Genomic DNA, 22,921 nt, shown 5'->3' with positions numbered 1-22,921 from the left:
AATAATGTAGTTGATTTCTGTTTTTTCTATCTATGAGTACATTTAGTGCACTTAAATGTAGGGAAACCTGATTCACACATACACACACACACACACACACACACACACACACACACATTCTGAACTCTACACTGCTACTCTGAGCTAAAACCCCTGACACGGTGCCTGGAGTGTACCCACAAAGCTCAGACTTAATACAATCTCTTAAATTTAATCTTAACGCCGTACACAAACACAAGCAACTACTGCATTTTAAACACACTGTCCCATTACTTTCACAAATACACACACTGTCATGTTGCCGCCTCCCCCCATCCACTCCACCAAAGAAAAGATCCCCTACCTTCACCCCCTAGTGCAGTCCAGCCAAGCGCGCCTCCTCTCTCAGAGTTCCTTTTCACACCTGAAGAGTCTCTTTCCTCTGTCCTCGTAAAAACAATGCGGGTATCAACGGGGCCAAGGAAGATTAGCAGAAACCTAAGCCTTTCTTCACCTCTCTCTGCTGTAGTATATCTGACTATCCCATAATCAGATAGGAATCCTCTCCTGCAGCAGTATCAGCAACAGCAGCAGCCGACCGCCTCACCAGCTCAATGAGGGTGACTACAGGACCACTGCAGGAACAGCAGCATCAGACTCTCTCGCGCTCACACACGCCCATCTCTGCACACACACGCACCAGGCCACATTACTCCTGCCTTCACTCCACTCTACCTTATTCTGTGGAATAGCAGCACCGCTCTTTATTTTTATTTTTTACAGTGGCTCCTTCATTTGGTCTCATCCACCTTACCTCATTCCAGCAGTATCCCTGATGCATGGGTTTTACTCCTCCTGGGACTTCCAGAAATACCGTTTGTCTGGTCCAGAGACAGGAAAACATTTCAGGGAATTGTCTGGTGAGAAATATGGATTAAACATGACTCAGGTGCTTTCACATGCTCTACTGCAATGTATTCATTTAGTATAAAACACGTTTGGGCTGCACTCTCACTGAATCATATAGCTTCCCTTGGCCATGGGTCTGAAATTAATGAGTGCTTGAAGCTAAAATGCCACCAAATTTGACAAAAATGCGCAATTAAACTAAGGCCCCTTTACACTAGTGCGTTTTTGTTTTAAAATGCATAACTTTTGTTACGGTTACGCCTATTGTTTACACTACTCCGGCGTTTTCAACCCTTGAAACGGAGACTTTTGAAAATGCTGCAGTCCCCGTTTTAGATTGAAAACTCCGGTGTTCCGTTTCAGTGTAAACGGACCAAAACGGACACTTTTGAAAACGATGGCGTGGCTGCCCACATTCACTCTGCGTATCCTTGATGACCGTGTAAACAATAACATCATGCGCATTGTTGTACCCATAGATGTATAGGTAGATTCCCCATTTGATCGCTCCAAGCACATAGACGCATCCGCGATCTAAATAACAGGGAATCTACCTATTCATTCTATGGCTGTACCTGCATGAATGGTCACGTGACATGCGTTTTAGGTTGTGTAGTGTAGACGGAGATCGTTTCTGAAAAGCAGAGGAAATGCCAGTGTAGATAAGGATCGTTTTTATTCTAAAACGCCGTTTTAAAACGAAAACGCACTGGTGTAAACATGGCCTAAATCTATTACGGGTGTCAAGAAGAAAGTGAAAATGGAATGAAAAGTGTTGATTGCGGCTTTACATTTAGATCTGCTCATATTGCATCATTGCTTCTTACATGTTTTAGATGTACGTACGATGCAAGTAAGAGATTCATTTCTCAGTGTAGGCAGCATCAGCGATTATAATGTGATTTTTTTTAAGAGTGCTTAAACTCATTCTAGACTATAGTCAGTGATAATGTGATAATGTATTCTGTATATGATTTATTCAGTAAACAAGCACAAACAAAGAGACCAAACTGTGCTAGATGAAGTGGACAATCAACTACAAACAACTGCAACAAAAGATTACATTTTGAAAGTAAACTTTAAAACATTCAGCTGAGTCTTGTGAATAAGTGGCCATTCAGACCATATGAGTTTTTGTGTCCACCTACACTGTTTTTTAGTTGTGTCCTACTGTATGTGAACATGCTGCAATGGATGTCTTTGACCATTTCATTGCTTTTATGCCATTTTCAGGGTTAAAATATTTTTTACGTGTCTAGAGACCTATTCATTAAAAAAAGAAAAATTAAATAAATAAAAAAAACAGCGTCTCTCAGCTGAAATTCTGTAGGCGCCCCTGGTCATGTAAACACATTTTTAATATTCACTGCAACTGTGCATGTCTATAAAAAGTCTAGTTACTGAAATAACCTTTTTTAATTGAGGACATTTGTTTTTTAATAACATTTTACAAACATTATAATACATTATGGCTTACATTTATAACAGCCTAAAGTCTCATGATGAAATTTTTGGAATTCATTGCACTCTTGTGTGCTGTTGTCAAAGAAAATGAAACTGAATTTATGAGTTCACTACATTTTTTTTTTTTGTAAAATAACTAAAATGCATCACAGTGAAAATTCAAATTAAAAATCTTTTGAATTTAATTCTGGCACATATTTTTGGGTACACATTTTCAAAATTTAATTTATTTATTTAAAATAGGCTAAAAAAAATATATCTTCCATACCTATGAGAAATCACAGGAGAGACACTGATTACATGAATATAATTTGTATACATGATTATAAATATATCAATCAGAATTAGGTAATATTCCAAACATATACGCAGAAGTGTAAACTCATTAACCTGACTAAGCCGATATTTTGTTTTCTAGAATTCTGAATAAAATACTGCTCATATTTTCCACAGCATTTTCATATTCATGTAAACTATGAATATTCATCACAACTACATATTTATTCATATCAGCATATCGGTCATATTTAAGAGAGAATATTTTTTCCAATATTCATATTCATATACAAATTATATTCCTGTAAACACAATTGTCCATCCTTAAAATTTCTCTCAAAGGTATCAAAGGCATTTTTTATTTGTTAAAATGTTAATATCACAAAAACAGAAGCAAGGTTATACATAATTTATTAAAAAGCTCATGTAAAGAAAAAAAAACTGAATCGATGCATAAAGCCAAAACATATTTTGTCTAATAAGTCAGCTTCAGTGGCAAGGCAATGAATAGTGTTCAATAAATAACATTTCACAGCATTTATCAATCTTATGTACAGTATATGATGTTTTCTGTCATACTGTCTCATATGCTGGACATGTCAGTAACAGCCATGACAAAAATCAATACAGAAATACACGCACACACATATTAAATTAAACTAAATTATCTTGTACTCCAGCAGTCTCAGTATGTTTAATTTTAGCATCAAGAAATCCAGTACATTTACTGTAATTAAAGAGTTTTTATTAATATACTTTAAAAATACTGGCTTGGGAAAACATCTCGCCTGACCAAGGATGTTTTGAGGTGAACGCTAGTACAAAAATTGTAATTACTGGACTATAAATTGTTTAGCCAAACCAAAGAGCAGGAGGGGTTGGTGACAATGTCACACTCATCAAAACCTGAAAGAATCTGTGGAATCTGTGTCTTAAAGCAATCGAGCGTAGGAAAAACACTTCCAACGACACAACCCAGTTGAAGTTCATTAGAACTATCGAGCTGGAACATTAGCCTGATTAAACGATTGCTGTTTTAGAGACCCTTAACCAAGGCAAATAAGAGAGAGGCGCACATCTAGAACCTGCCAAAACAAATCGCTCAAGCGCCGCGGCGTCCAGTGCTTCATTAGCGGAGGATGATATGCACGTTTAACCTGAGCTCAGAAGAAGGGGTGCAGACTGGCTGCTCACGTATATGCCCAGACTCAGAGGTAATTACATTTCCATTCAGCATGGCCTTTCACAGATTCCATTTTGCTTATCAAATATGTCCAAACCCAATCTGAGATCAGATTGGGATTCATAAAAGCTTATTAATTACAGCAGGCAAGAAGAACAGACAGAGCTGGGGTAATTGAAAAAGGCTTCATAAGATGTCTATGCGTCCATAATAAGTGAGGAATGAGAAACCACACACACATCCCTCCTGGAGTGAGTGTGCATTTGGCTGTGGCTTTAGATCATATTGGCTCTGGTATTAGCTTTGTGTTCCTGGACTAATTAGTCTTCTAGTTCTGTTGGAATGCAAGGATTTGATCTTATACATAGGCTTTGAAGACGTACCTGTTGCTCTTGGTACCAACTGCAATTAGTTTGTGGGGCTCAACTATACTGAAATCTACATGAATTTACATATAGGTCAGGCAGGTTTCTGAAGGTGACGGTAACTGGTTTCTAGTCTGGTTGAAATCTGCTTGTTAGATAGAAGCCTTAGATGTTACTCAAGATGAATGAGAACATTAGCACACCAATATCTCATGCTGAGGACCAGAATCCAAATAAAACCTCACAGACTTACACAGACACTGTGGTATTGAAATATGGAGATAAACATGAACCTCTACCAGCACTTAAAGGCTAGTGATGTATGGGATGTTGTCAGGATGCCTTGTTTCTATAAAATAAAAACACAGCAGTTTCAAGTATCAGACAGAGTAGTCAGCTGTAACCTGAGAAAGGCAATTTTGTTTTCATGTGGATGCTGATACTTACTGTAGAACAGTAGCTACAGCTGGTCAATTGGGATTAGCTTAGCACATTTTCCACTCAACTTGCTTGCATCTCTAGTGCTATCATCTCACTAGTGTAGCTGCTGCAAGCTTGATAAACTATATCAGAACCAAAATGACTTTAAAGAGCACATGCATTTAAAGCTGCAGATGACATAAGAGTGCTTACAATAATCAACATTATTGTCCTTTGTTAAAGATGCTAGTATTTTTATTGTTATGTAGTTATTTTTCATGTTGTGAAAAGGCCTTAAGACTAGACAGACTAAGGTATCATAATTGTCTGTGAGCATGTAAAGTTAACTTAAGGTGAGGTCACATTAGCAAAATATTTTTGGGGAAAAAATTGTCATGTGTCAATAGTGTATTGCAATACATGACAGAATTCTCTTTCAAACCAAGCAGCTTGTTTAGATCATCTATTTATCACACATCCACTCATCATTTATGAATTTGCAAGAATTTACCAAACGTTCATACAAAGCAAAATGCAAAAGTTGCATGTGCTTCCAGTTTCCTCTATTTGAATGTGTAAGAATGGAAGTATAGTGTGACTGTGGCTTTAGTCAGTTATATCGTTGCTTAGCTCTCAAGTCAAAGGAAAAGTCAGGGGTTGACAGCAGAAAAGAGTTTGTTGGTGTGGTACATCAGCTAAAGATTTGAACAAGTATTCATTATTATATGTAACTTCTTGCCCCAATCCCTCTGATAGAGACATTCCTGTCCAACATTTCTGAGCCTATTTCTCTCTTTATGAATAAGCGTTGCTTCTGTCACTATTCCATTGAACACAAAATCTGCTGTAGTCGCCAAAACTGTTAAGATTCCTGGCTTACTTCAATAACTACAGACCAATCTCTCCCTCTTTTAGCCAACCTTACAAAAAGAGCTACTGCAGTCACACCTACTTTCTAATAACCTCGACAAAACCTTTCAGTTTTTTTGTCAATTCCACAATAATCAGACAGCTCTCCTCAGGGTCATTAATGATCTTCTTATCTCTGCAGACTCTCTGGACTTTAGTATTCTTATTTAGCATGATTTGAGTACAGGTTTTAGTGTAGTCTGTCGTGGCATACTCTTTTCTCAACTCTCATCTATTTGTATCACTGGCACCTCCCTCTCCTGGTTTACTTCCTGCCTCGCTGACAGATGATTTATCATCTCTCCAGAAACACAAATCCTTCACCGCAGCCCTCACTCAAGGTGTCCCCCTGCATTAGGCCTCTCCTTTTCATAATCAACACGCATCCCCTTGTCAAATCATCTGTTGCAGTCTCGGCTATTGTCGTTATGCTGATGACATGCAGATTTATATTACTCAAAATCCAACTGAGATGGATGTATTTTTTTGTGAACAGTACTGTTGGATATTACATTTGACCCATCTATCACTTTCGTAGCAGCTCCTTTTCTTCCATCTCTGTGGCATCACACATTTCTTGATGTATATTTTTTATTCTCCACCAAAAAAATATTTCAAACATCAAGCCTTGTGTGTTGCGCCACTCAACAAGTGTTGTGTAATCACTGTACTCCAGCTCCATTCCAGGCAATTCCATTTCTCATCAAGAGAAAACGGCAAAACATTTTACATTTTACTTGACCCCAAAACCCAAATGTGCCTCTTTGCCAAGTGGATTTTGACTGCAATCAATCAGTCAATCAATCAATGCTTTAAATACTGAATGTTTCATTTGATTCATTTATTTATTAAATTAAATCATGTTAATTCAATTTAAATGACTAAAAATAATTTATTTTAATTCAATTAAAATAACTATTAATTTTATTCAAATAACTGAATTCATAGTATATTGAAGTGTTCTCAAAATTAAGAGTTAAGGCCCATTCACACCAAGGACAATAACTATAACGATAACTATAAAGTTTTAATAATCACTAATTCTATGAGAATGACAGAGGCACAATATCATTGAAATCACTTTCAGAACACAATTTTCCAGAATTATTATTTGATTAAAATACATTAAAGGGGTCATGAACTGAGAAATCTAAATTCGCTTGATCTACTATAAAAACATCCTGTACGTTTCATAACACAAAACTTTCTCATTAGTCTAATAACAGCTTATATTAAAGCCAATCTGCCAAAACGACAGGTTGTGGAATGTGCCACTCTGTTCGATGCCGGATTTCTGAAAGACTGAAATTAAAAGATGATACAGTGCAACTACACTGGATCCAAGAGTAATGTCACACCTTATTTTTTTTTTTAATGTGGTCACTATTGCTTTGTCTGTTATTACAGATCGTTTGATATGAACTGAGTTTTTGACCTAAATCACAGCAGCATCCATCTTTGAAGACAGTAGGCTATCAAACGTACACAACTGTTAGCCATAGCATCACAGCAGTGGGCATTTACTTCTGTGTCTACAATCTGCCACACCTATTCAAACAGAGCGTTCTGATGAGGGGGTCAAAACAGGACAGAAAATAGTCTATTACTTCTAAATTATGATTTTTTTGATTCAAAAATCTTGACAACATTATAAGTGGACCTCAGAGAACAGTACAAAATAATAAAAAAAGGCAGTTCATAACTCCTCAGTTTAAACAGTTGCAGCGTTTGGACCAATCAGACACACAGCTATTAATTAATGAATAATCCAGTAAACCCCCTCACCCAAAAAGCAAACTATGTGTTAGAGTTCTGTGGACACCCCTAAAGAGCAACTAACACCCCAAAAAGGCAGAACAGGCCTCTGGTTAGAACAGGCCCCCATGGCAAGCAATGACAAATCATCTGATAACACTGGTTTTATTGCTCAAAGGAATGTGGGCAGAGAAACTTTCACTCCATTTCCCCATAGGAAAGACACATAATGCCCATAAAAATTGACTCTTCCCTATTCATTCATGGAAAACCTTTCATGAATGAACATGCCTATCTTCAGAACATAGTGTGTATGATTATTACTTGTATATTGTCTTTTGTATAGTGTTTTATGCATGCTTATGATAGAACCACTAGTTAATGTAACCTCACCTATACCATGTTACCTATATGATACCATGGTATGTATATGGATTCATATTTTGATTATCTAAATGAGAGTGTATATTATATGTTGATACCTATGCAACATATTAGTGTTCTAAGAATCTTTAATAGTTTTTGCATCAGCACCCAATCAAGTAACATATGCAAAATACCATGTTCGAAGACAAACAGTCCTAAACTTTCCCTCGGAAAGTTAAGTTACCTTTGGCTCACTGACCTTCTGGACGTGTGACCTCCATAATTGCCATTAAATCACTTACCCACATGTCATTCCAAACACGTAAAAGCGTTGTTAGTATTCGGAACACAGTTTAAGATATTGTGGATGAAAACTGAGAGGCTTGTGACTGTCCCATAGACTGCCAAGTAAAATACACTGTCAAGTAGGCATGGGCCGATTACTGGTTTCAAGGTATACCGCTATTTGATAATGTCACAGTATCAAAACCACTAATATTTTCCATTATACCGTTCCTGCGGTATGCGCTGTTTTCCATGGCTCCTCAATGACTGAAAGAGTAGGAATCCCTCAGACTGAGTGCAGTGTAAAGAGTAACACTGACCCCTCCTCCTCCTGTTGGTGCGAGCGAGCACTCAGTCACGTGTGTGTAGGATGACCCAGGTACACTTCACATTCAGCGTTCCTTTCCGTCTCGCGCACAGCCATGTCCGCACAGCTTTCAAAAGTATACTTAACCGCAGATGGACGGATGAGCTCGACACGCGCAGTTCCACGGGGTGCGCGGCTGTACGCGAGCCCTCTTGATAACGAAAATAACGTAATGCCGACGGTGCGCAGACAGCCAAAATATACTTTGGCCTTTACGCGATCGGCAACCAGACTTTTTTTGCCTTATTGCAACTCTCTGTTCTGGACTTGCACAAACTGCGTTGCAATGCAATAATTTTCCAAAATGTCCTTTATGTGAAAATATGAAATCTGTTAACGCCCGTTAACACAGGCCAGAGACACTGAAGACAGACGCACAGAGAAAAATACTGAAGCAGGCAGATCACTCACTGTTCATGATGCACAAACTATTGGAAGATAATCCTCAATATTGATTTGGGAGTTTATATAAATGTGTTTCTGAGGGAACTGTCTTCTTAAAAGTTTACGTGGTATAATTTCACTAAGCTTGTCAGAACATTCTGTTTTTGCTTCAAATTGGGTTATTATTAAATCAAATTATGTGTATGATTATTGTTATATAACTAAATGATATGAAATGATATAAATGATATGTATATGAATTATATAACAAAAATTAAATAACTGTAATTACAGATTTAGGTTAAATAAAGATGTCAGTCCTTATTTTTTTTCTTTTAGGAAACAAAACAAAGAAAAACAATAAACTAATTCTACTGTTTCTAATATTCTGTATGTTGCTCAAAAAATATATTGTGTCCAGCGGGTTTTTTTTTTTTAACCCAGTCATTTAAAAATAACACATTTCAGGTAATACTTTTTGTATGCGAAGAAAACAAAAACAACCACTTTGTTCAACAATTCGTCTCCTCTGTGTCTCTCCACATCACCGTAGCACCATTTCGGAGAATATGAGCTGAACGCAGGCAGCATATGCTCTTCTGTGTCAGCCGCGAACAAAGCTTTTATGGGTTTGGAACGACATGGGTGTAAGTCTTCTGCTGCACTGACTGCTCTTACTGCTTTTGTATTTTATTTTTTACAGCATTTATTAATCCTTTTTAATGTTAGTTTTAGTACAACTGTTAGTCCATCTGTTATTTTTCATGTTGTAAAATGTATTAGTAAATGTTGAAATTAACCAACTAAGATTATGAAATGCTGTTCTTTTTTGTATGTTGCCCAATGAAACCTTATTATAAAGAGTGACCTAACTTTTATATTATTTATTTTTTTGATCATTAATTATTCTGAAGTCAATCATACAAAGAGAAAGTAACCAGAACCGGAACTAACTGTTAACCTAGACATTAAATAAATTAATAAGAATTTATTAATTTCAACATTTAATAAAACTTTTACAATTTTATCATTAGTTAATGAACAATTTTTTTTTTTTTTTTTTCATTTACAAAGTATGGTTCAGCTCCATGTTTGGGTCACACTTGTTTTTTTTTTTTTTTTTTTTTTGTAAATAGTCAAGTATTAAAGCAATAGTAAATGACTATTTTAGTTTCAGTATCTGTTAAAAACTATTGGTTGATTAATCGGCTTCGGCAAGTGTGGTCCAACCTAGCTATCAGTAAAATCCTCTATCAGTCGACCTCTACTCTGCAGAGCTGTAGCATTGAAAATCCAGACTGCCCCTCTTTGCATCTACAGTTGACAGCTGGACAAATATTGCCACTGGTCAGTAACTTTAATGACACACAACTGTGTTTTGGAAAATTTCATGACATCAACCATCAAACTAAATGCTTGGAAGCAGCTTTCACGCGACCAAAAGAGACGCACTGCCACTGGCTAACGCTGTCATTCACATTCACACACAAAAAAGGATATGACACGCTTTTTTATGTCACAGACACTCAAGAGATGACATAAATGATGATGATAAAGGTTTACTTTTCATACACAGTGACAGTACATATGGCTGTCATTTACATATACACAAACAATTTCTAAAAAATAAATAAATAAATAAACCTGTGAACAATATGCATCAGGGTTGCTGTGTGTGTGTGTGGGGGGGGGGGGGGGACAGTGACAAAGCAGAAGCACACATTTTTAGGAATGGGTCTGTCATGGCAAAGCGGCTGAGGGTTTTTGGAGGTTAAATGGAGTCAGCCATTTCTGCTGATGAGGGCCAAACTGAAAGCCCGCAGTTTTCCTTAAACACAGAGCATGTGTAAGGAAAAAAGAGAGAATAACAAATACTCTCTTTTTACTAGGAGCTACAGGCAATATTTTCCTCAGCAGATGTAATTAAATTACACACGTTCAGTAAAAGCTATGCTCTAGAAACATTGATTCTGTGAATATTTCACACAAATGTGGTTTCACTCATTTTCATTTCAAACAGATGCATCTATAGCAGGAACTTTGTCTATTCAAGCTGACACATGCCTCTTATACTTGAAAACCAAAAAGATTTTGAATGGAAATTCAAACAAATAATAATAATAATAATAATAAAAAATAAGAACAATAACATTTTTATTTTAATAAATTAATTATATACTTAATTTTGTCTGTAAAATAACTATATATAAAATACATATAGATTCATTTATTTTTAATTAATTTCTAGAAATCTTTACAAATTTGTGTGTGTGTGTGTGTGTATGTGTATATATATATATATATATATATATATATATATATATATGTATGGGTGGGTGGGTGGGTGGGTGTGTGTGTGTGTGTGTGTGTGTGTGTGTGTGTGTTTGTGTGTGTGTGTATATATATATATATATACCAAAAAAATTATATATTAAAATATGAAGATATAAATATAAAAAATTAACAAAAATACATTTATTAGTAGTATTAGTAGTATATTAAAATATACATTACATACATTACATTACACTGAAAAAATATTTTTATGTAATATATAAATACATTTATAATATACTGCTATTTCAGTTTATTTTTAACTGGGGCCACATATGTTACATTTTATATATATATATATATATATATTATATATATATATATATATATATATATATATATATATATATATATATATATATATATATATATATATATATATTATTACACATATGATTTGTATTATACACATGATTAAATGGATGTCAGATGAATTTCATTTCGTATTTCTAAAGGTTTTCTCTGTGTTATGTGCTCTAGTATATATACATGTTGTAGAACACAAAAGTGTTTCTGCAAGAATGGGAATATCAATCACCTGTGCAATTAGAAAGGCTAGGACAGGGCATGATCAGGGACAATGTTTTCTTTGTTGACCAACACAATTCAATATAACAAAACTGTCTGTGCAATAAAGACGGACAACAAAGATAAATTTTGCCTCACCTATATTTAATTGTCACAAAAGCATTAAGTTCCTGTTTTAGCCTCTCAGTGGCATTTCATAATGACAGAGTAGCTGCTACACGTTATAAATGTGCTTGTTTTAAATTATTAAAAAGTGTTTGTTTCTATATGGTCATGGTTTACTTTGTCTAGGGAAAGAAGCAGGAAAAACACAAGAGCATGGTGTGTGTGATCTGTACTGCAGTTCTTCCTCACAATACACTGGCTCATGCCTGAATGGGTAAGGTGCAAATGTTCTTTTTGCTTTTGTTGGTTCTTTTGTCAGGCAAAATCTTTGCATGCATGTAAGCAACCCTTATGCTATTAATTTCAATTTCCCTGAGACGTGAAGGTACATCACAAATGCACACAATAAACACACACACACACACCCCGTGTACACGCAGACATCTCATCTGTGGAGGTTAAAGGGTTACCACAGCTTCCCTTGCAAAGACAGATGGGCTTTTCAAAGATGAGACTTACCATCCTTCATCTCTCTCTTCCTCCCATCTCTCCCTCTTTCCTCAGCCATCCCTCCATCCAAAAGGTAAATCAATATAAATTACACTCCTCTGTAATGCCGGTCTGTTCCCCTCTCTCAGGCAGAAGACACATAAATTAAACTGTAGGGCAGAAAAACAGAAAGATGGAGGAGAGAAACAGCTAATCAGAGAATGAGACGGAGAGCGAAAGCAGCCCGAAGGAGACTGACTGCATTCATTTCAACCAAACACAAATACACCTGCATGCATAACCATGAAGAAAACAATTTTAAATTGTATGTATCAAATAACATATCTGAACAGCAAAACAGCCTTTACTGTCTGTATAGCATAGATATATGTCTGAATCATCACATTGTCTTTTTTTACACCATGTGTCAGCAGTAACACAGCCTGCCTGTCTGTCTGCTATACAACATAATATTGCAGCAACTGGTCTGCTCTGTGATGCATATTCATGTTTCTTCAACAAGGGCACTTAAGGCCCCATGGTCTTTTAGAACAAACTCTCTTAAAACTAATCTTTCATACTCTTACTAGTTTTATTATTTTTTCATTAATATCTAATAGTGTATATGAATACATCATTGCGTAGTTCTGTCACAAATAAAACAAATCTTCTAAAGCAGTTTTAATGTTATGTTCACATAAAATAATTAGCGTTAATAAAAATTAACCCCAGAGATGGTGCACAAAGTTGAAGAAACACATTAAGCAACTGCAACAGTCTGTTTGTCCGCTATATGTTTCGGCAGCAAAATCACATACATTTGAATTGTGATATACGGCATATTTCTCAGTATTTTCAACATTTTGCTATCTGGATGAAAAAAAAATTCTGTATTCATTTTAAAAAATGTTATTTTACACCCTGCCCACTGTTGTCCAATAAAACAATGTTCATACTAAAAGCTATTAAAACAAATTTAGTGAATGTAACCATGTAGGCTATGCAATATAATAGCTTAAATGCATAAAATGGGTTAAAATAACATTATATTCTAACACTGCAACATTACAATCTAAAAACAAATACAATACTTCTTAAGGCAGAAGTTAAACTTACTAAACTAAACTTTTAAATTTTCTAAACAGACTAAATGGTTTAGGCTATTTTGATTACCGCATTACAATAGTCTAACTTTACAGTTTGGCTACTGCTTTCATAAGAATACACTTACTTGTAGGTTTAAAATTCTACATAGGGCACATTTATTGTCCAACGAGAAATATTTTAGCAAAATGTTTATTTTAGTCAGAATTATTGTGATCTTATTTCATTGTGCTATGTCTGTTTGGCACACATGCACATGGTCCATGCTCGTTCACTGAAGCCGTCAAGTTTTGCAAAGAATCACATGCAGGAAGCTCATCCACTTCTGACGGGAAAATGGAAATATTTACATGACTATCTAACATTTGCAGATGGAGAATATAGGGGAGACCGTTGGCAATTGTAACACACTCAATTCCTCCAATCAGAAACAAGCTAGAGTGATGGCACTTAATCTGCACATGCTCAACAGGATTCTCTCTCTGCCTGTGGAAAAGCAGCATGATCATTTTACCTCAGCAGAAGTTTTCAACAAAATACTGATTTTGATAAAAGTTACTTTTTGGATGTACAGTATTTGTCTTCTGCTGTTTAAAGTTAAGATGACTGAATTTAAATGTACATACATTTTATCTCTAGGTTATTGATTAAAAAATTACATGAAAAACTTATGCTAATATAGGTGTGTCTGCCTAGCATAAGAGAATTTATCATAGCTGCAACAACTGAGCCAAATGACTAAGTGAAAAACACCTTGTTTGTCTGTTGACATTTTTCTGAACATATTTAAATGTAAAACTATACTTAAAAATTATTAGTGTAACACATTAAACAATGTCTTGCTTTTAAATCTTTTCAAAAAATACAACATATTATCAACATGATCTTATTTTGTTATATGTCTATCTACTAGTTACCACCAGAATATTTGCCTCGTCTTCTGTAAAAATAAAAAACAGACTTGTGCTTTTTGAATGTATATGATATATATACATATTGATACTATAGCAGTAAATTGATTACTTTAAGGTAGGCTTTTATTTGAGATACAGTGGGTTATGACTTTTTTTCAGTGTTACAATTGCCCCCAAACACTGTTAAAATCGCCCCCAACACTTTAACTTCTTGCATTTAACTTAATATTATAGCTTTTTTCTTATTAGTGAAAAATAAATATATCAATTGTATTATCAATTAGTGCACCTATATTTGTTTCTTGTATAAAAAGATGACTATTTCAAGTAATCTATGAGTTATGAAGGAAAATATAAAAAAAAAAATGTTACAATTGCCCCCAGCCTGTGAAATGTAAGTTATGCACCGAGGAAAACAGCACATCTCAAAGGCATTAAACAGTGCACGTAGCCTCTGTCAGCAGCACATGAGTCTGTCAGAGCATCTGATGGGCTGAACCCCTTTAAACTAGATATGTTAACTGTATCTTACCAGTTATTTAAAAGATCTTAATATAAAGCATGTCTCATGTTTAGAACAAATTGGATTATGCACTTTCCCTACAGCAGCTCAATCCATGTCCTCTGCTGTTTTTCAGATGCGCTTGTATCAAACTACTGTAGGGACATATCAGTATGAACGGTACTATACAGTTAATAAAAAAAAATCTATATATCGTACAAACTCGATATGTTGCCCAGCCCAAATAGAAACTAGTTCTCAGAGCAAAAATTTACATATGATGAAAAGTAGTTAAACTAGTCAAGCTGCAAAATGTCAACAGAGTAAGTGTAGCAGCACGCACTCTAGACACATTACTGTAACAGCAGTCTAGGTCTCCTGTCTTTTATAAATACACAAAACAGCACACAACTGATTTGTCTTCTGTTCAACACATATGTTACTATAGCAACACAGCCTGTCTGTCCTCCATACAAAATCTTACTACAGCACCTTACACCCTGTCTGTCTGTTGACTGTACAACGTTACTGCAGCAACCCGTTTGTCTTTCATTGAGCACATCAATGCAGCACACAGTCTATGTCTGTCATACAACTTACTTATTACACCAGAAGTGACAATAATTCAATGTTTTTTCAATCCAGTTAAAAAACTATTTATTTTTTACACCTAAAGCTGACATTAAACAAAATAATAAAATCACTCTATTTTCTAAATGCATGTTAAAGATTTTTAAATGATTTTGAATGATTAATCCATGCATGCATGCATGCATGCATTTCTTTTTCTTTTCTTTTGTTTTACAATTTTTAATCAAAATATCCTAACCTGATCTTCCGGTAAAAACATACAGTACTGTATGCTGGACTTCAGCATCATTCAGTTATCATTATTAATTTTATATATTTCTTATTTCCGATAAGTAGTGCTTGAAATTTTCAGTTAGGTCCATTTCATTTTTTTCTACTGCATTTGCTTGTCCTACACTCAAAAAAAAAAAATATAATTATTAAAGGTTTTTTCTTTGTTTGGTTTCTGCTGCTTGTTCAAATTATACTGAAATTTTTTTTTATAAATGCAACACTTGTGTTTTTGCCCCCATTTTTCATGAGCTAAACTCAAAGATCTAAGACTTTTTCTATGTACACAAAAGGCCTATTTCTCTCAAATGTTGTTCACAAATTTGTCTGAATCTGTGTTAGTGAGCACTTCTCCTTTACCGAGATAATCCATCCACCTCACAGGTGTGACATATCAAGATGCTGATTAGATAGCATGATTATTGCACAGGTGTGCCTTAGGCTGGCCACAATTAAAGGCCACTCTAAAATGTGCAGTTTTACTGTATTGCGGGTCCGAGGGGGTCCGAAAACCAGTCAGTATCTGGTGTGACCACAATTTGCCTCACACAGTGCAACACATCTCCTTTGCATAGAGTTGATCAGGTTGTTGATTCTGGCCTGTGGAATATGTTGGTCCACTCCTCTTCAATGTCTGTGCGAAGTTGCTGGTTATTATCAGGAACTGGAACACGCTGTCGTACACGCCGATCCAGAGCATCCCAAACATGCTCAATGGGTTTTATGTCCGTTGAGTATGCTGGCCATGCAAGAACTGGGATGTTTTCTCCTTACAGGAATTGTGTACAGATCCTTGCAACATGGGGCCGTGCATTTGCTGCAACATGAGGTGATGGTTGTGGATGAATGGCACAACAACGGGCCTCAGGATCTCATCACGGTATCTCTATGCATTCAAAATGCCATCAATAGAATGCACCCGTGTTCGTTGTCCATAACATATGCATGCCCATACCATAACCCCACCGTCACCATGGGCCACTCAATCCACAACACTGACATCAGCAAACCGCTCACCCACACGACGCCATACACACTGTTTGCCATCTGCCCTGTACAGTGAAAACTGGGATTCATCCATGAAGGAAACACCTCTCTAAAGTGCCAGACTCCATCGAATGTGAGCATTTGCCCACTCAAGTCGGTTATGACGACGAACTACAGTCAGGTCAAGACCCGGATGAGGACGAGGAGCATGCAGATGAGCTTCCCTGAGATGGTTTCTGACAGTTTGTGCAGAAATTCTTTGGTTATGCAAACCGATTGTTGCAGCAGCTGTCCGGGTGGCTGGTCTCAGACGATCTTGGAGGTGAAGATGCTGGATGTGGAGGTCTTGGGCTGGTGTGGTTACACGTGGTCTGCGGTTGTGAGGCCGGTTGGATGTACTGCCAAATTCTCTGAAACGCCTTTGGAGGAGCTTACGGTAGAGAAATGAACATTCAATTCATGAGCAACAGCTCTGATGGACATTCCTGCAGACAGCATGACAATTGCACGCTCACTCAAAACTTGTGACATCTGTGGCATCGTGCTGTGTGATAAAACTGCACATTTAAGAGTGGCCTTTTATTGTGGCCAGCCTAAGGCACGCCTGTGCAATAATCATGCTGTCTAATCAGCATCTTGATATGCCACACCTGTGAGGTGGATTGATTATCTCAGCAAAGGAGAAGTGCTCACTAACACAGATTTAGACAGATTTGTATACAATATTTGAGAGAAATAGGCCTTTTGTGTACATAGAAAAAGTCTTAGATCTTTGAGTTCAGCTCAAGAAAAATGGGGGCAAAAACATTTGTGCACCAACGTGGTTGACAGCTGTTAATGCACAATTACAATTTTAGATCGACAAACTGTAATTCTGTAATTCCGCTCTTCACTCGGCAGCACATATACTTACTTGCTGACAACCCGCCAAAATAAAAGCTTGCTGATTTTAAGTTCGAAAATTGTGAAAATTCATATGAAAAAGTAAATTAGCATTTTATTTTAAAGTTTACTATTATATTATTATTTAATACTCCCTTTTATTTAAAGATAACAGAATTTATATTTTTAAATTTAAATTTTAAATTTAATTTAAATTTAGAATTACCACACTTTATTTTGTTAAGAAATAAAGTGCTATAATTTTATCATCACTTTTTTTTATTGATTTATATTTATTTATTATATATATATATATATATATATATATATATATATATATATATATATATATATATATATATATATATATATATATATATTTAATGGGTCACTCTATGTGCAGTGTGAGGACCAAATCAAATCTCCAGGTGCTTTTTTGAGAACCAAGCTGAAAAACTTATGTGCACCCCTGAATATAATACAATATGAAAAATATTGTTCAAAAGTTATTGTTTAGGGGGAACAAAAGGGTAAAAAATATGACATTGATTTTGTGTTTAAACTATATGGTGAAATTCAGAGGAATGAGGCTTATTTTAAACAGCCATAGGATAATTTTTATTTCTTCTTTTTTTCCCGTCAACACTCTCAAAACAAGTTTTTTTTTTTTTTTTTTTTTTTTATTATTTATTTTTTTGTTTGTTGTAGATTTTTTTCTGTTTGCGATATAATGTGGAGAGTGTAAGAGCACTCAAGGACTTCCCACATTTGGAGCACATTTAACATGGAGCACAGTAACATGAGTACAACAGATTTATAAGTACAATTAGTACAAAAGTACTTTTAACAATATATTAAAAAAAAAAAGGTGAAAAAAAATGTTCTAAGGTTGGTAGGTGTGGGGGGGGGCACAGAAGGGGAGACAATAAAAAAAAGAAGCATCACATCTTGATTGTGTGTTTTAAGCATTTTAATTAAGGTAGTTTTTCTCTTTCTTTTTTTTCAATATAGCTAAATAATTTTAAGTCATCCTAAGGCATCCTTGGAAGTTTGCCAAGTGGGGTCAGAGGGGTCAGTTACATCCATATCTATCTCTACCCCTGAGTCTTTTTCACACCACACTGAGAGGTTTTGGGACTACTTAAAGCTAGCATCAATCTGTAGTTTTACACAACACCTGAGGTTCATAACAGCAGGGCACACACACCGACCTGCTTTACTGATATAACGTCCCTTGATTTGTTGCATCAGATATAAAACAGAAGCCTTGGAAGTGGCAGAAAAATATTCTCTCTCTATGCATCTGTAGATGCACTTTCTTGCCATTTCAAAAACTCATGCTGGAGGAAAAAAGGGGCTCCTAATGGCTGAAATGAGTTTTAAAATGGGGCCCAGCTCTGTTTAAGAGGACACTATTGAAGAGGGTACGAACACAAGTCAACAACAGTGGGGCTGCTACCAGACAACTGCAATGGAATTAGAATTGACAACCCCCATTCTCAACACATCAAAGGCTGGAGACGAGAAGGAGGGATGGGATGGGGTGGGGCTTTATTACACTGAATAGTTAGAGTGCTGTTCATTAAAGATAATTATATTTTGATGAGGTGTGTGCAGATCTGTAGTTTGAAGGGTCTTCGCAACATTTCTGAGATCAAAACAGAGTTATGGACACACTGCAATTGTGATTCATGTTGTGCAAACGCTGTATTTTTTTACAAAAAGAGAGGCACTGGGTCAACTCTGTGATGCTTTTCAACATGCCTTGAAGTGTTTGTTCCTGTTTATTTTTCTAATTTCTGTAAAGTTGCTTTAGAACAAGAACACTATACAAGATACGGTAACACTTTATTTTAAGGACCAGTTCTCACTATTAATTAGCTGCTTATCAGAATGCATATTACTAGCATATTAGCTGTTTATAAGTATTTTTACTAGCTGCTTATTAGGATTGTTGTTTATGACCATATTTTAGATCCCATAATCAACCCATACCTAAACTTAAAAACTAGCTTACTAACTATTAACCCTCTTGGGTCGACTAACGCGGATACGCGTTTTGTGGTATCTTCTCCTGATAACACCGAAAATAACTTAAATTACACTTTCAATTTTGATCATACAGATAAGAGCAATACATCAGTCGAATCTGTAATGGGTCTACTTTTATTTGTATACACACAAAATAACAACAAAACTTTGTGCATTTATAAAATAAAGAAAACAAACAGGGTGCGCTGTCTGCTGCATTGGTCTGCGGTGATCTTCATTTAGAAACGCGTCATTAAAATGAACTGTAACTCAGTGAATACTCAACACAGAGACATGAGAGATATCTATAGAAAATTTGACATGTCTACTTTTAGCTAAGCAAGTTTTATCGAAAACAAATATTCTGTGATAAAAGTAATCCATATGAAACTAATGCGATGTTTAGTCTTTCACTTCTCCCTTCATTATATCTAATGCATGATATTGATATTACAATCATCCACTTGAAGCTTGCGGCGGGTAATGGCCCACATTGATATTAAAATCATCCACTTGAAGGAATTCATTCCCCCTCAGAAATATCTGTGACAAAAATGACAGAATTCACCACAAGAAGCGCGATTATTGATGCGTGCTGATTAAACATGAGTAATATTACCTACTTGTAAGTTTTCACATAACTTGTACACGTTACTGAAGCTATAATTCCTGCAGTATAATCAAGTGAAACAGGTTTTCATTCACCGTCCCACATGCCTTATGTAAGAGTTTTTTTTTTGTTGTTGTTGTTTTTGTTGTTTTAAATGTTTAAATGTTCTATAACATAAACAGCAATACGATTTTGTACAGTAATGTCGAGTAAATGATTAGACAAAACCTTACTGTGAATATGTTTTATAACTATATATATTGTATAGGTCTACATACAAAGCATGCCTGTGTTTATGAATGTAACTAAGCTTTTGTTGCTCTGGTGGAATATTTTGAATGTGTTATACCCGGGATCCTCGTAAATGTATCAAGTAAGCTGTAAATGCAGGATCCTGGTAGTTCTTTTTTCTATAAATTAATAGTATAGTGAATAACATATTTACAAAGCATGCTTCTTTTTTATTTCAATGAGCATGTGCAAAGCGAGCCAATGCAAATAAGCAGCCCACTCAGGAACCTACACACTCCAATGAGTCTCATCAAAACATTTTGATGTCCTTCAGAGAATAAATAAACTTTTGCATGTGATGTTCATTTATAATATGACACAATACCAGTCAAAAGCTTTTGAAAAAGTGCATGTTTTTTAAAGGAACTTCCTCAACAAGCCTGTATTTAAAACAAATACAGAAAGTTGCATTTGCTAAAGCAGTAATATTGTGAAATATTTTTTAAATTATTTAACCAGAACACAGTGGGATCTGCATTTGCAAGAAACCTGTAACATCAGTGTTTTGAACCAATTTTAGTACAGTACGAGTACAGGGTGGGGGTGTTGGGAATTAACGTTTGCAGGATCCTTTAGTTTGTATAATATTTCACAGTTTCAGTTTACAATTGTGTCATGCGATCTGGAATCGAAAATTAACTTAATACAATAAAAAAGTGCTTACAGGATTCCTAAAGAAAACAAAACAATTGTAAAACAATAAAATAAATGTGAAAACCGAACCGCGACGCGAGCACCACACCAACTGTACAAAACGCCAGCTGCAGCCGCGCTGCACCGCGACCCTACCACCCACCTCGACCCGCCCCGCGCCAGCCCCTCTTCACATGGGACGTGGCGGGACCGCGGTGGACGTTACCAAAAAAAACCAAATGACGGCACACTTCATCTTTGTACACTGAACCAGGAACAGGGACAATTCTTTCATCCTCCATTACTAGCAGCGAATAGCAATATTAATGCTAACATTAGTGGCATGCCCTAATGCTAGTATTTCCTCTTACTCTCACTCTCGTTCAGAGATGAAGACTGCCTTCTAGCGGTCGGGATGTAAACACAAAACGAAAAAACTGCCATGAATCTTGAATGATTTTTTTTTTTAAATATCGATATTCCGTTTTTGAGAATCGATACAGTATTGGCAAACAAAATATCGCGATACTCACGTGTATCGATATTTTCTGACACCCCTATTTTTTAATCTTATCATCCCCAAACTTTTGTTTGGTAGTGTATGTACATATTCATGTTAACTGTATATATATATACACACACATATCTATTAAAACTATTTAAAAAGTTTAAATTAGATATTATAGATTTTTGTATTTAAAATAAACTCTAATTCACAAACACACACACACATTACATACAGGTATGCATAGTTAATACACACACAAATACATATGTTTGTGTGCACAATTATTTGCACGTGCACATGAAAAGCAGGGGGAGAGATTATTAAGCGTGCTTGTCATAAATCACATATGCCATTCTTTGGTAAATATTTGCATGTGCTTATTGAGACCATTAGTGTTTTCAATGGGGCACAAAGGCATTTGAGCAGAGTGCAGAGAAACTACATAAGTAGAGAGCTACAGATCTCTATCGATCTCTATCGTCTATCTCTAGCTACAGATTGGCTATCGTTTATTAAGCCTGGACAGTGTTTGTTTTGATGAATACACTGCAGCAGTGATGGAGTATGAAGGGTGACTGTGGGCGGCGTTTATACTGATCCCCACAGGGGAGGGAGGATGACAATAGAAAATGTGCCAACATGATGTTCACATTAGCATCAGTGTCTCCAACAGAATTCGTAGGTTTGTGAATTCAAAGAGACGGTTTAACAGGGAAACTAATGTACTAAAACAAATCACTTATTAAACCTCATTCTCAATCACGTCTCTCTCTCTTGTTCTACAATGAGCCCATAATGTGTCTACAATGGTGGTTATTGTAATAAATCATTTGCCAATTAACATAACTCTTACCTTGGAGCTGTATTGGAGGGGTAATTATGAAATGTTCAGTAGCCCATCATGCAGTCAATATCAGTGGCCAAGAGGTAACAGACATGCTGTGAAGACAGAGAGCAACAGATAAATATAATATCTACAAGTCAAGATCAGGAATTTATGCTTTTTTCCATGTATAAATGTACATGTATAAGTAAATGTAAAGATCTGTTAAACACAAATACTGTAGGATTTTTAAATGTTTAAGAAGTCTCTTCTGCTCACCAAAGCTGCATTTATTTAATCAAAAAACCAAGTAAACTAATATTGTGAAATATTATAACAATTTAAAGACAATTAAAGAAAAAGACAAAAACCATTTCTAATGTATTTTAAAATGTAACTTATTTCTGTGATGCAAAGCTGAATTTTCAGAATCATTACTCTAGTCTTCAGCCGTCACAAGAACTCATTCTAATGTGTTGATTTGCTGCTTAAGATACATTGCTTTTCATTATCGAGGTTGAAAAGTTAAGTTCATATTTTTGTGTAAACTGATAAACTACCATTCAAAAGTTTGAAGTATGATTTATAAATGATAAAATAACAACAAAATTTTAATTGTGCAGCAAGGATGCATTAAATTGATCCAAAGTTACAGTA

The 22,921-nt window shown here is 35.6% G+C and overlaps 1 long non-coding RNA gene across 1 annotated transcript; it reads right to left on the bottom strand.

Moving 5' to 3' along the window:
* LOC122144032 lies at positions 1–22,384 on the bottom strand. Its single transcript, XR_006159502.1, has 4 exons — positions 22,295–22,384; positions 12,149–12,288; positions 794–896; positions 1–663 (listed from the first exon to the last, which is right to left on the bottom strand). It is a non-coding gene; the product is annotated as an uncharacterized LOC122144032 (long non-coding RNA).
* Positions 22,385–22,921: the final 537 nt, after the last annotated feature.

Source organism: Cyprinus carpio, unplaced genomic scaffold, assembly GCF_018340385.1.
Source record: "Cyprinus carpio isolate SPL01 unplaced genomic scaffold, ASM1834038v1 S000006579, whole genome shotgun sequence".
In the NCBI taxonomy this organism is placed as follows: domain Eukaryota; kingdom Metazoa; phylum Chordata; class Actinopteri; order Cypriniformes; family Cyprinidae; genus Cyprinus; species Cyprinus carpio.
Note: the sequence above shows the minus strand (reverse complement) of the source record. Positions and strands in the feature narration are given on the sequence as shown.